At 36.0% G+C, this 16,319-nt stretch overlaps 1 protein-coding gene across 1 annotated transcript in view; it reads right to left on the reverse strand.

Moving 5' to 3' along the window:
- Positions 1-16,319, reverse strand: part of LOC106800098 (cadherin-12-like) — a 741,579-nt gene that overhangs the window by 424,518 nt on the left and 300,742 nt on the right. Inside the window, exon 2 of the mRNA XM_014781523.2 lies at positions 13,257-13,340. The gene's annotated coding sequence lies outside the window, so the exon portion shown is untranslated. The remainder of the gene's footprint in view (positions 1-13,256; positions 13,341-16,319) is intronic.

The following is a 16,319-nucleotide window of genomic DNA, read 5'->3' on the forward strand; positions in this document are numbered from 1 at the left end:
TAATAAAAAATTGCCCATATCATTCATTTTTGCTCTACAAAAACAGCAATGTTGAACGGTTCAACTTTTAATATTTGAAAAAGATTTTTTTAACGGTAAGTGTCAATGTGTAAAGATGATGTATTGGTTCACTGAGCAGCTGTTGCCCAACTTCTTTCTAGTGTTGCTTTAAGTCTGGCAGATCCTAGAAAGTAAAACTTCACTTTCCAGATTCTTAAGTTCTTAAGCCAGACCTTTAAGTGACTTATTTTCTGCCAATGATATGTGCTCTAAGATATCTGAATTCAGCTGGGAACAAAGTTAAGCAGGAAGATAAAGAACAATGATGCAGGAATCACTTAATTTACGGGTGTAGATCTGGCAAGAGGGCATGGGTCCCAGCCAGCTCTCCAGTTACAGCTTCCTGCTACCCCGCTTGTAGTGAAGGCCACGTGTTCTTAAAGCTAACGGTGCTGTGGTGGATTCTTGATCCTCAAATTGTGACTAAGATGGTATAGTCCTGGAGCCAGGAGTCCCCTCTCCCCCGGTCTCTTTACTGTACCCAAGGGAGAAAATCCTTTGACAGGCCACTCCTTTGATGCTGTTCTAAGTCTCATTCCAGGAAGTCCAGATAGTACCTGCTCCTCCTACTCTAACATTTTTAAACATGGATTTCTACATAAAAATTAGCTTCCTGCTTAACATAGTGACTTCCTTTATCTTTAACTGAACCTTAGATTGTACTAGTTTATTGGATTGAATCAACGTGATACTGCATCCTTCATTAACACTGTTCTGGGTATAATGTGACTGGCAATTACTCCAATCTTCCATCATTTCATTGCCTTGCAGTGATGCAATGACTAATTTTATAAGATTGAATTTTTTGCACCCCACTTAAAGTCCTATGGCACGTTTAAAATACTTTTGAATCATACCTAAATCTTCTGAGTCCCTAACTCACTAATGACCATACCTCTAAACCCAAGTTATAAGCTGCACATCTAATACAATGTAATTGTTGCTTATGATTTAGGCTCACTTTACCTAAATCACTAGATTAATCCTTTGTTGTAATTCAATTTTTCCCTGAATAAGTGTCCATTGAGGTGATCTGGAAGTTGGGTAAAATTTTGCACAGTAATATGGATAGAAGGGGATAAAGTCATTTCACAAAAGATGGAAAAGTATATGGATACCCAGAGCTGGGAGGAAAGGTTGAGTAATTGAAAGAAGGCCAGTGTGACAGGAATACGCTGGGCTGAGAATGAGCCATTGGGCAGAGTGGAGACAGGACCTGAGATGAGGCTAGGGGACCTTGAAACCTGCAGTTTAATATCAGATGCAGACCAATAAACAGCAAATAAAACAATGTGAAGAAGGAATCTGACACAGATACTAAGGATAAGAAAGGCATAAAGAACAGAGTGACATCCAAGTCGTGGGCAGTGAGATGGTCCAGAGTGAGAAGGTGTGGGTGTGTGTAAGTGGGCAGGAGAGGGGGGGAGTTTCAAGCAAAGTGTGAGCTTGTGAAAGCCCTATAAGTGAGCAGGGTTGTAGCTGAGAAACTGACAGTTTTGTAGTGTATACAGTTTAGCATGGAGTACAGGGTGGAGAGTGTCTCTAAATAAAGATGCACAGCAAAGAGCGGACCATGAAGACCCTTGTAAGATATATAAGGTCAGAATAAAGTTATCCTAGAATTACCTATTGCTGCTCTGGAACCACAAGGAGTATCTGTCACAAGGTTGGAGAATTCAATTTAAGGCATAAGTATACCCCAGAGACATTTATGCCAAGTTTCAATATTCCCAAGCATTAAGAAGACCTGTATTGTTATGAAATAAAATGCGATGATAAATAAACCATCAGAAGGACACAACACAGCATCTTGCACTATAGAAGGAATTCTGGTTGCAAAAAGGAAACTCCCTTTTGCACAACTGAAGAAGCAGTTATCCTATATTTCACCACTCTGTCAGACCCAGGGGACACACAGGACATATGCTTTCCGTCTAGTTTCCAACATGCGCTTAGATGACGGGCATCCCTTAGGGGCAAGAGGAAGAATGAATTTCAAACAACATGGAAAGACGGAATACATATCATGCTTAAAAAAATGAATTTCTCCATCTGTCTCATCATATGCAGCAAAAACTTTACAGGAGCCTACTGCTCTTCATAGAAACATTCCTTAAAAATATTCATTGAGAATCTCAGTACGTTGACTATGTTAATAGGCTATTCATGTGTAGGAAAGAATTATTAAAAGCTAGAAAAAGAGGATATATTTTTGTAGATAGTAATTCAATTAACACAGTTATGGGGCTATATGTGTTATTCACAAATACTTTATTATTTCCAAGGATGCTGTGTCTGTCCACAGTTTAAGTAGCAGCTTCCATATAGCACGGAAGTCTTGCTATGTAGCATATACGAATAGAGTCTGACAAGTTGAGAGAGACACAGACACACATACACACACACATACACACACATATGTATATCATAAATACATGCTCATCTTAAGACATTTCATTAAACGAATGATGAAGTAATAAGCAGAACAACATAAGAACTACGCTTGGAAATACAAGAGAAACAAAGTTAAGAAAAAACAACAACTAAAAATACAGTGGAATTTATGGAAAAAATATATAAACTAAATATGAATCTCTTAAATGTCAGCAATGGGAGTTAGCTGGCTTGAAATGGAAAGGCACCCAAGGATTTCTGGTATTGAAGAAATATAGAAGAAGGAGAGCAGTCCATTCCCTCCAAATTCCAGAGGAAAACAAAGAAAAGCATAATCTATTTATTAAAAAACACTTAAATTGGTTTTTTACAGGTCAGACACTGTTTTAAGTATTTACAAATAGTATATACAAATATTAACTCACATAACTCTTATAACAACCTTATGAGATGCACACTATTTTTAATCTATAATATTCTATATTATAGATAAAAGAAATGAGGCATGGAGAGGTTAAATAATTTGCCCAAGTTCATACCACTAATAAATGGCTGTGCTGGATTCGAATCTAGACAATCCAGCAGAAAACCTATACTTGTAACTTCTATAATTTGGTGCCACTCTAAGGCATTTAACTACTGGAACCTAAATTATCCAGGCAACCCCAAAAGGCCCAATGGAATAGACACTACTTTGTTAATCATATGGTGAATGATCCATTTTGTTCTAATCTTGATGACATAAAAATTTGTTTTTCGACTCTGAGTTTACATGCTCTGGGAAAAGTGGTGAAACAATGTAGATTTATTTCAACCTGTGCCACTTTGTTATAATCTTTTCTTGATAATTTGAAACGTGTATGACAAATGTTTTTGGTGAATTTTGAACCGTGAACCACAAGTATGTCTCTATTTGCTTTAAAATAGCATAAAAATTCCAAATGGTTTAAAGACAAAATCTAAATAATCTGCATGTCCCCCAATATTTTAGCTGCATGCTTGGCTGTAACAGGATTTGTGAGAAACTGGTGCCTGCTAAGGGTGTTCTTATAAGGAAGTAGGGAAAAATGGCTACACCATCAAAACTGTACCAAGCAAGGCTGTCAGATCAGGAGAAGCTGCAGAAATCCTGAGAGTAGTTTTGGGATAAGATAAAAAGTCATCAAGAAACTCACAATGGTAGCAAGAGTGATGAAACTCAGTGTTGCCAAAGGGGCTGCATAGAAATATACAAGGGATATCATCAAGAAATGACCACAGAGTATGAATTGCAGTCCATCACTGCCAGGCTTCTAGAACTGTCTGAAATGTTTGGATCCCAACTTAACTACTTGGGTACTCTAAAGTATCTACAGGAGCCGGGGTATGACAATAGTGGAAATTAGTAAAGCATTTCAGGCATCTTCCCACCCCAACCACCATAGCTAAATATTGAGATTTTTACAGGGTTAGAAGAAGTCATGCTGTGTCCTGATTATAAACCAAATAGGCAGTTCCCTCAGATTTATTATAAATACAAATTATAGCCTTTCCTATGATCTTATTGCTCTGATTTTCCAAGAACTATATCTTTGTGATATCCAAAGATCAGATATAAATTTACTTTGAGGCTTCTTGTAAGGTAGTTCCACTAATAGGAAATATAGTAATTAAGTTTTAAAAGCCCTTATACCCGCATTATCAAAAGTAGATCTTTTATGCGCGCGCTCCGCTACTGGCAGTCCGGGTTCGGATCCCGGGTGCGCACCGACGCACCGCTTCTCCAGCCATGCTGAGGCCATGTCCCACATACAGCAATTAGAAGGATGTGCAACTATGATATACAACTATCTACTGGGGCTTTGGGGGGAAAAAAAAAGGAGGAGGATTGGCAATAGATGTTAGCTCAGAGCCGGTCTTCCTCAGCAAAAAGAGTAGGATTAGCACGTATGTTAGCTCAGGGCTGATCTTCCTCACAAAAAAAAAAAAAAGTAGATCTTTTAAACTTCATCTACCTATATTTTCACAATGGACATTTGTTAAAGGAACATTCAGATATTATATATTATTTAAGATTAGTTTTAGCCAGTGCCCCCAAATGATAAGAAGTCACTTGTCCTAAGCATTCTTTTCATAATGGCATGGATTGCTATGTCACAGACTATATTTTCAGTAAGATTTAGATATACAGTGAAGATGTTATGCCTTTGTTTTCAGAACTGATATGACTTTTCTCATGAGCAACGCTTAATCCAGTTTAAAATTTTGTTAGGTCCAAAATTTAAAGTAGTTTGTGAAGATGAATATCAGGATCTTTAGGTATCATTCCATCTTGCACATCCCTCCTTTGGCTTGTATTTAAGATAAAAGGGGCTCATGTGACCTTGTTGAGTTGGGAGGAAGAGGGCTTCCTGGAACTGTGGTGATCCTGCATTGTGGGATGGCTGGCATCTTCTGAGATATGTTGAGTTCAGTTGCTTCCTTGGATATACTTGTTACATATTGTTGGTATTTTTGGCCAATGAACATGTCATCTATTCTTCTCAGTTCAGCCAGGCCCTTCTTCTGTTAACAGTGCTGCTCCAACCCCATAATTCTCCTGAGGCTGCAGATTTTAGGTGTGGCCACCTTGCTGTCTTCTCCAGCACCCAAAAGCACTGATCAAGGACTCCTTTGCCCTCTGTTGTACTCAGCTCTACTTCTCAATGTATCATCTTTCATATCTTGAGATAAATTGATTCCTACTCTCCCTCATGTCCATCTTACATGTTTCCCCATAAAACCAGCCAACAATAAGGAAAGGAAATTTCTTTTACTTCCATTATGTCATATTTTCCCAATCATGAGGGACAATAAGCCTCATGGCTTAATTGTTGTTGAAATCACCACTTGTGCTATCTTACCACTCCAAGTTTTCATCCTCACTGAAATATCAAAGAGAAACTTCATGATTTCATTCACCACACCTATCCTTAGTACTGAATGGGAGCTAAAGGTATTGAGTAAATCCATTCTTTCTCAATGATTCCTTTCAAGCTTCTGCCTTGCTGTTGAAAATTAACTCTGTCTTTATTTTACCTCCATAGCTCTCTCATCAAAACTTTGCTCACCAATCCATCAACACTGCTCTTGTCAATGTAAACAATGGAATCCACACTGTGAACTCGAATGGTCTGTTCTCAGTCCTGACCTTTTCTGATTCATCAGCAGCACTTGACCCCGTTGAACCAACTCCTTCACTTAATTTCCGTCCAACACTGTACTTGTTCCTCCTCTTGCACTGACCACTTTCTCTTTCCCAGTTTCTATTCTTCCTCATCTCTCTGACTACGGTGCCCCAGAGACTAGTTCTTGGATCTCTGTTCTTCTCTAAACTTGCCCCATAAATGATCTAATCCTGTATCAAGTTTTTTAAACCCATTTTATTGTGAGAATAGAGTAGTGGTTAAGAGCATGGTCTCCAGCACTAGAATGCCTGGGTTTGAATTTCAGTTCTGCCACTTACCAGCTGTGCAATATTAGAAAACTACTTTAGCCACTTAGCCTCATTTTCCTCATCTGCAAAATGAGGAAATAGTAATAGTGCCGGTCTCATAAGGTTGTTTTGAGGATTAAATTAAATGAGCTACTACATACAATAAGCTTAGAACAGCACCTGACATATAGGAGGTATTTTGTAAGTGTTTGTTAAAATATATATATATATAGGTTAAATGTCATAGAATTTGTATACTAGAGTTAACTTACCCCTGAATTTCACATGAACATATCCAACTGCCATAGCCAACATTTCTTCTTCGACACCTAAATGAAGCTCCAGACTTCATGTGCTCAATTAATGGCAAAACCATCCTCCAATTGCTCAGGCCAGATATCGTGGAGTCACCCTGGACCTCTCTCATTTTCTCACACCACACATATAATATGCCACAAAATCATCTTGTCTCAATCTTCCTACTTCTCTACATTTGGTCTGCTGTATCCACTCCCAGCTATTGTCATTACATACCTGGGTTATTGTAATTGCCTCAAAAAGGGTTCTCTAATTGTACTCCTGTGCCCTTATAGTGCATCATCAACATCTCAGCCAGAAAAGTCCCTTTAAAAGATAAAATGCATCCTGGTACTGCTCTGCTCAGGTCCATCCAATGCCTTCTAGTCTCACTCAAAGCAAGGTCCTTACACTGCCCCACAAGGCCTGTTGTCTATCAGACCTCACTTTCTACAATCCTTCCCCACTCTCTCAGCTCCCGCCACACTATTTTTCTTGCTGGTTTTTGATTGTGCACCTCAAATGGCTCTCACTTTGGAGACTTTAAGTTCGTAGTTTACTTTGGAATCCTCTTCTTCAGATACTTTCATGGTTGTTCCCGCATCTCCTGCAAGTTTTCTCAAATATTATTTTATTGAGAAGACCTTCTCTAATCAAGTTTTTTTTTGCGTGTGTGTGTGTGTGTGTGTGTGTGTGTATGAGGAAGATCAGCCCTGAGCTAACATCCATGCTAATCCTCCTCTTTTTGCTGAGGAAGACCAGCAGTGAGCTAACATCCATTGCCAACCTGCCTCCTTTTTTTCCCCAAAGCCCCGGTAGATAGTTGTATGTCATAGTTGCACATCCTTCTAGTTGCTGTAATCATGTTTTTAAAATTTGCAAAATACTACTTCCCCTTTCCTTTGCAACACAGAAACTTCCAATCACTCTTCCCAGCTTATTTTCTGCATAGCATTTATCATTTTCTATAAATGGATTTATCTATAATTTAAATATTATATAATTTGTTTGCTTTTATTCTCCTCACTAGAAAGTAAGTACCAATGTGGTTAGTAATTTTTAATGATATTTTTCATGAATTTATCCACTACCCAGAGAAGGGTTCTTGGCACAAAGCAATATATAGACTGTTTTCAATAACTATTTTTGAGTAAATTAACCCATGAACCTATAATTTACCCCCCCACCAAGCATTGGATGCTTTATGTAAACTAGGGAGAACATTATTAAGGGAAAAAATAAAGAGGAAAAGTGAATTATTTTTGTCTTTATGTCACCCACTTTACAGAAGCACTTGAAATATAAAAGAACACTTTAAAATGCTATTAAAATATATTAAACATATAATATCATGTCTCTCAAATATTTTCTCCCAATTTAACAATCATTTTAAAAAATAATTGACATATGTAGACAGAGAGGCAAATATTCAATTTTTTTAGTGGTAGCTTATTGTTTTTTAGAAGATACTGGGAATCGTGATTTTGTGGTTAAATAATAGTGTCATTATGAAGTCAAAAGTGATGCAGTCTGTCTTAAGTCCAAAAGTATACAGTAAGTTGCCCCCAAATATTGATCATAGTACCAGTCTTAGTTTAAATGGCAAAGAAGCCTAGCTGAGTCTCAGCGTTCTGGGCCCTTCTTCTCTTGAATTATTGCTGGTAAATGTACCACAGTGTTGTTAGCAACCAGATAAAGGAACAACTAAATACGATGATACACAATACAACAAAGCTGTCTTGCTCTAAAATCATTATGCAAGCTTGTATCAAAGCATATGGTACTTAATCACCTTCCCGGAGGAAGGAAAAGTGGTAGCTATAAAGATATTTGAACTAAGTTAGAATAGTATAGTATTGCCTGCCAAACAGAAAGATAGGTTATTTGACCCAAGCATGGCATGTACATAGAATAGGGTACATCCAGTGTGGAAGTAGCTCAAATTCCAATATCTGCTATGTTACTCTAGTTGTTTTCAAAGATGGAACAGTTGTGGCTTTCTAAATGTCAGAAGAAATCATGTTCAATGTCAACACAAAATATGTTTCAATGCCAAATACAAATATATATTTTTAATTATCAGCCACTCTGGATTAGCCACACTATACCTCCCTTCACTAAAATTGATAATTAAGTATTGGCTATATTAAAATAATCATTGCCAAGGGATATTTGATATTAAACTAGGGAATCAGAAACTGGAATCTATTTGTCTCTCCTTAATAGGCTCATAATTATCCTTGAATAAGTGATTTTATTATTCTCTGCTCTATCATGATGTTTTTATAAAATTGCGAAGGTCAGTTATATCATGAACCTGATTTAAAAGAATACTGAGATAATTAACAGATTAGTATTTTTCAAAAGCTTTAAAATTTGATCGAAGTTTCTATTTTCAACAAAAAATGAAACCTCTCACTGTGTATGATTTACTCATTTGCATCCAATGGCCTTTGTCTGGAATAATTTTTCAAATATAAACAATTAGTAACAGGCCATTTGTTTACTAAATGTTATAGGAGAGACCCAGCTGTCTGTATCTCCTTCACTTCACCATCTGAAGTTAGAATTTTCTCATGACATTTCACTATTTAAAAATGTTTAGCTAAACAAGAAGGTCTTTTTGTATTGGATATTTTAAGGTTATTTTCCATATACTGTCCAAGAAGAAACATGTTTCAATCTAAAAAACGATTAACATTTCCATATAACTTGACTCCACTTTTAATATACTCTAGAAATATACCTTATTACTTACACAATTTATTTTGATGCGGAAGGGGCCTTTTTTTAATCAACTTCAAAATTATGTTCTACTGACTTGCAAATGGCAGGTCAATGCTAACTGAGAAGCCTTCAAAACTCTGACACTTTTTATCCCTGCACAGAGATTCCATGCTCTGCATGTTCTAATCCTTGGCTTTCCAATATTGCCTTTACGAGGTTAAGAAGATGAATGCTCATTGCTTTTAATCCTTAGTATGATTTATGAGCCTCTTGGTATCCTTTCCCTGGAGCATCTACAACTATGTGGTTGTTCCGCCTGCTGCTTAAATTACACAGACATCTGCAAAGTAAATTATGGATTGTTGTCCCGTAGACCATAATCGAGCATTCTCTTCATCTCTCCTGCAGGATTGTTTTTATTAGAACAAAAGCCATGTGCATTTTCACTTGCTTATGTACTGAAGAAATTTTAAGCTAACTTGAATGACAGCAGAATCACCTGGATTATGATCTGCCACAAACCATCGGAGAAACATGACATACACGCAGGATTACTTTAAAGCTAGAAAAAAATATCTCCCGTTTATTTATATCCCTCTTCTTTATTTAAGGAATACCATCTTTAGGTTCACAGAAGGAAAGTGACCTTTAAAATTAACTAAAAATATGTGCCATGGAATAAAGCCACATATAAGTGACCTTTGAGTTTGAGTGTGTGAGATTTTAAGAGCATCTTGTGGCCTATGGCTCTTTAAACTAAATAGCGAGCAAAGAAAGAGAAAATTACACACAGGCAAATTCATGGAAGATTGGGGTATCTTTTTTAGATTTTGTTTTCCTTCCACTGATATCACTTGTAGTAAACCTGTTTTAATTATCCTGGAAGCTTGCAGCAATCATGAGAAATTGGAACAATTCTTTCTTCTGAATAAAAAGCCTAGCAGAGTCTAAGTTGAAATAGTCAACTCCCTCTGTATTTTCCTTTCTTTTCTGTGCTTATTATTCTGTGTAGATGATGAATCATAATTCCCAATGACAAGTCCATTGTGCAATCCTAACAGGCATGTCTCATATGACTAGCCTTTGACAATCACCAAAAATTAGAAATATCCCAGCATTTATTTTCTTCAGATGTGCTAATTGCAACCCAAACAATAACCCATCAAGGGAAAACTACACTAACAAAATTTACAAAATGATTTCTAATAATGCGTTACAAAGTACATTTCTTTTTTAAACAGATGGCTCTACAGTTCATTTTTTTGAACCCTATTGTCAACTCAGCAGGGTGCCGTGAGCACTAAAACCAGAAATGCTCAAATCCACTCCTGGCTGAGCAGATCTGTTGCTCTCTCTGTGTTTCCATCAATTTCTGTTTTACCTCATCACTGCTGAGAGGCCGTGTTCCCTGAGTGTCAGGAGCTGCTATTCATACCAATGCCCTAAAGACTTTAAGACAGATCCTAGATTTGTTTACCTCTGTGTCAGCCTCTGTGTTCACTTCCAGAACTTTCCTTTTGCAACCGCACTTTGCCTCCTCGTCCTCATGAAATGAAATATTAAAGGAATCCTGAAGGATTTGATTTAGTTAAAACCCTAAACTATTTAAATATATCTCTAAATAAATAAATGTCTTTTGAATATTGATTACATACAAGTCATTGTCTAAGAAATTACAAGGGATAGACACAAATAAGATGAAATCGATGCTTCTAAAAGATTAGACAACTATATATAAAAATATAATCCCCTGATATTGCCAGCAATCATTTTCTCAAACACACACACACACACACACACACATGCTCTGATCAGGTTATTTATCTACATTCATAAGCAGCAACAACAAATATGGCTTCACATCACATAAAACATAAATCCCACAGCCCAGATATGTTTTTCCATTTCATTCAAGGTTCTTCATCATGTGGGCCTACTCTTATAGATTTATCTACCAACTATCCTCATATTTGATATACATCGCATTTTCTAACTCCCCAAATGGTTTAAAATTCACCAAACATAAAATAATATTACATATCTTCATGTCTTTTATACATCTACACTCTCTTCTTTACATATTTGTATCCACTTCTCTTTAAAGTCTAGCTCAAATGTCTCTTTTCTGCATTTCTCCTTCCCTTTCAACCATAACATGCAGAAGAAATCCCAGCCCACTTCTTCTCTGCAGCCATAGCATCTTTCATATTGGAACAGAAAAGCGTTCTATATATTACCAGAGTGTTGTCTGATCATATGAAAAGGAATTTCTTTTTCATTGTTGTTTGTTTATAATAAATTAATCTAACTGTTAGGCAATCATGGATATAAGTGATAAGTGTATAGAACAAATTGTACATTTTGTAAAATTTTAAAGGAGAAATAGATTGACCTTTCTTTGATTGTTCAAAAAAGAATTTACAAAAGGAGGTGGTGAGATTGTAAACAGGTCCCAGAGCATTACTCTACTCAAAATTAAATTAATGAAAGATAAATATTTTAATACTAGTTTATTTGGCTTGAGTCTTCTATCTTCCATATTTTTGGATATTACTCCCTATTTTATTATATCATTCCACTGTGATTACTTTCAGGTCTCTTTTCATATGTGAAGTTTATGAAAACCCTCACATTAAAAGGAAAACAATTCTCTTCAAATGTCTTCTGCATTAATTTGAACTCTCTCCTGATTGAAAAGAAATAAACATTCTAATTTCCTTAAATTTATCCTTTCTCAAGTTATTATCTTTAAATTATTCTTATGTAAAATGATTATCAAACTCCTATATATTTCTTATTATCTTTGATTATAGCACAGAGAGACCCAAAGGACGTTTGAGAAGAGTGTGCTTCTCTTTTATTTGGATCTTTGGATGTTTAATGCTTCATCAAGCTTTAAAGAAAAAGACACAGAGTCCTGCATTAATAATTAGAATGGTATTAATTTTGGTACTAATTTTTTATTACTCATACTTATATCACAGATAATATTTAGGTTGATGAAATCATGGTTTTGTAACAGGGACAAGTTGCCAGTTACAAGAATTAAATTTGCAGTATTAACCTCTCTTACGCTATCAATCTGATCTGGAATGAAAGATCTGGAATGAAACCCCGTTCCAAAAGTATTCAAGATAGAGATTTAAAAATTAATCAAACTTTCTATAAAAATGCAAAAACTATATATAGTACAAGATACTATATATATGGAAATGTTGAATATTGATGAGAGCAAGTTGAAGGATAAAATGGATGACAGAGATTAGGAATCAGTAGCATTTGAGATATAAATTGGTTAAATTCATTTCAAACTTTTCATCTTGAAAAATTATATCTAAAATTTGTGTAGATTTTGTTCAAATCTGACACTTGAAGTTAATTGATAATGTTACAAAACTAGATTGATGTGTAACACTTTTTGAATAAATGTATCTCATAAAAGGAAAGTTAAAAACAAAAAGAAAAGATTTAATTTTTCTACTAATTAAATATGAGTACGCAGAGAAAGTTTGAATGAATATCACAGTAAGATCTATAAAACCAGATCAGTTTAATTACGTTTGCCTTATCTCTTTAACCTTTCTTTCTGAGCTATTATATAAATGGTTAATCTTAATTGATCACTGATTGAAAACTGAAAATATAAAGCTTGTTTTGACTGCAGCCTGAGAATAGACGCCACAATTACCAAGCAGGGAGCGCCAAGGCAGTGCTTTAATTATTGTCTCCAGAAGGTTAACTGTAAGTGTCTAAATCTCAGAGTTTAGATTCCTGCCATCAGCAAAGGAACAGCAGCCTACAATCGCCTGCCCAAGAAACAATTGAACTAGATTCTGCCATATTAATACTAATAAAGATAAGAAAATTTGTGACATTGTCTTTTTGTTTCCTGTGTCAGAGCTTCATCTGAGGTTTGCCTTTGAGATGAGACATATCCAATTTAACAAAAGTAGTATCCACTAATTATGAGGGAGTAGGCAGTGTCACAAAAAAAGAATATAAAAGAGGAAAATCAATTTCTATCTTCAGCAGGCACATAGCCACTAGGTCTTCTCAACTCTGCATGTAAACTGAAACCATGTGAAAAAATACAATAAAGAAGCTTAAAAATGTAGAATCCCTTCTAACAGAAATGGTTGCTTAAGTTTCATGGTTTTGTCATATCTATGTCAACCACCTGTAAGTATATAGATATTTGAATATTCCGATCTCTAATGAAATCAATATTTTTAAAAGTAAAGAAGTTTTAAAAAGAATTTGAATTTTGAGGTATTTATTAAGAGAGTAAAAGTTTATATCTTAATGATATTTAAATATCACCTACCTTTAAAAAGCCTGGCACCCTTTAAAACTCCAAAGTGCTGTTGAGTTCCAAATGGAGTAAGTTCCCAAATTGAGCCAAACAGAGCTGGAGAGACAAACATACACGAAGTTGTAATGTCAAATATTTTTTTTCTAATATATATTTATTTTGGAATATTTTCCATTTACTTAAAAGCTGCAAAGATGGTTCAGAGTTCTTCTATACTCCACACCCAATTTCTCTTATTGTTACCATTTGTTACGTTATTATAGTTCATTTGTCACAACTTTTTTTGTGTGTGTGTGAGGAAGATCGGCCCTGAGCTAACATCTGCCGATTCTCCTCTTTTTACTGAGGAAGACTGGCCCTGGGCTAACATCCTTGCCCATCTTCCTCTACTTTATATGGGACACCGCCACAGCATGGCTTGACAAGCGGTGCTTCAGTGCGCGCCTGGGATCCGAACTGGTGAACTCCTGGCGCCACAGCGGAGCACGTGCACTTAACCGCTTGCGCCACTGGGCCCGCCCTTGTCACAACTTTTGATACATTGTGATACACAGACTTGAATGAACCAACATTGATACATTATTCTGATTTCATTAGTTTTTCTCCTAATGTCCTTTTTCAGTTCCAGACATCACACTGAATTTAGTTTTCATATCTCCTCAGCCTCCTCTGGACAGTGACAGCTTCTCAGATTTTCCTTGTTTTTGACGACCTTGAGAGTTTTGGACAGTAATGATCAGACATTTATAAAATGTCCCTCCATTGAAATTTCCCTGCTTTTTTTCTCGTGCCTAGACCAGGAAGGATGGAAGTCCTAATTTTTGTCATTAGACTGGGTTTTGGAGGAAGACCACAGAGGTGGTGTCCTTCTCATCACTTCATATTAAGGGTACATGTCCCCAGCATGACTTTTGTTCTTCCTTTTCATACTGTGACTTTGGAAGTAAGTCATTAGACACAGCCCACACTTCAGCGGTAGGTAGTTCAGCTCCACCTCCTTGAGGGGCAAAGATCTGCAAAATTTATTTGAAGTTGTTCTGCAAGAACGATTTGTCCATTCTCCCCATCTGTTTGTTTGCTTGTTTGTGTATTCATTCATTCATTCATTCACTCATTCAGTAATTGATGTATTATCAGTATGAACTCATGGATATTTATTTTGTATTTTTTGTTATAATCCAATACTATGCTATTCATTTTGTTGCTAAAATCGTTCCAACTTTGGCCTTTGTGAGCTCTTTCACTTGGTTCTGTGACCTTCTGACACACCACATTCGTTTGTTTATGGAACATTGCCTTACATTCTGGCACTACAAGATAGTTCATGCTAACTTGTATATACCCTGCCTCAGCAATACCTCCAGGGCCCTTGGTTCCTTTATTGGTGAATTGCGTTAGAAACCAACATCTGGGCACTAAATGTGCTTCTTGTTGCTGGGGTGCCACTGATTCTAAGCCCGCTCTAAGCTCAGTGGACTGAGCTAGGAAATACATGCATTTATAGTAATGTATATACACATATATTCATAATTCTTTCTATTAAGTTAAACATTATTTAATACTGATATCTCTCACTCTAATCCTGTAACATATTTCAAATAAACAGCATCTTGGGTTTAATAAAGTATATTATTGAAAGCACATCTTACATTTCTGTTTGAAATGCTCCTATCTGAGTAATATATCGGAATGACTCTAAAAAAGATGCCCAACCAAGTGAGAAAATGCATGCCTGGTGCCTGATTTTGAAGAATCTTTAAGAAAGTCTACGGATATTTATTGTCATTCATTCCTAATAAAGTTTATCATGCTTGAAAAAGGAAAATAGCCTTTAATAATATTGCACACACAATCACAGCTGCCTGATTGATTTTTGCCAAGTGTCATACACTGAAACAATAAAAAGAGCATGAAGAAACATAGATTACTTAATAAGAACTAATATATTTTCTTCTGTTGATGCATCCTATTACTATGTCTGTTTTCATATGGTTAGATTTTTTTTTAAAAGACAGGAAGTCTGAGTTATATCAATTTTACCTATCTGAGACATTTTATTTTTTATTAATTTATAATATAATTAAAATTAGTATATACATATTAGCCATTATAACTAAATGGTAATCAAAATACTTATAAGTGTTTCATCACTATCATAAAAATTGAGTGAAAAATATAGATAATAATAGGCTAGACTGATAATCCATATGCAATAACTGTTTTTTTTCTGGAAGTAAAATCACCAACTCATTTTATCATTGTTATTCTGGTATTATGAACTCCATATTTGTGTTCCCCCAAAATTCATATGTTAAAACCCTAATCCCCAATGTGATTGTATTCGGAAGTGAGGACTTTGGGAGGTAATTAGGTTATGAGGGGGGAGCCTTCCTGATGCGATTAGTGCCCTTCTAAGAAGAGACATGAGAAAGCTTGCTTCTCTCTGCTCTCTGCAATGTGAGGATGCAAGGGGAAGACCGCCTTCTGCAAACCAGGTAGAGCATCCTCACCAAGAACCGAATCTGCTGGCACCTTGATCTTGAACTTCCCAGCCTCTAGAACTGTGAGAAATAAACACTGTTTAAGCTATCCAATCTATGGTAATTTGTTACAGCAACCCAAGCAAATTAAGACATCTGATAACTAATAAAGTTTTACCTGTCAAACAAAATCTCTAAGATTAAACGCATTAAAGTAAGACCAATATTCAAAAGAAATTCTAAGCCATTTCATATCTTTAAACTATATTAGAAATTTTGGTTCAAGTGTAGCAAAATCTGTATCAGTTTCCTTTGGCTGTGGCAAAAAATTACCACAAATGTAGTGGCTTAAAGCAACAGAAATTTATCCTTTCACAGTTCTAGAGGTCAGAAGTCTGCAATCAGTGAGACTGGGCTGCAATCAAGGCATCAGCAGGGCTGTCCTCCCACCAAATCCGTTCCTTGACTCTTCTAACTTCTAATGACTGCCAGCATGCTTTATTTTGTAGCCACATTATTCTATTCTTCAAGGCTAGCATCTTCAAGTCTCTAGCTCCCCCTTCACATTGCTTTATCCCCGTGAGTCAAATCTTCG

This window comes from Ceratotherium simum, chromosome 18, assembly GCF_057802395.1.
Source record: "Ceratotherium simum simum isolate JZ-2026a chromosome 18, ASM5780239v1, whole genome shotgun sequence".
Taxonomy (NCBI): domain Eukaryota; kingdom Metazoa; phylum Chordata; class Mammalia; order Perissodactyla; family Rhinocerotidae; genus Ceratotherium; species Ceratotherium simum.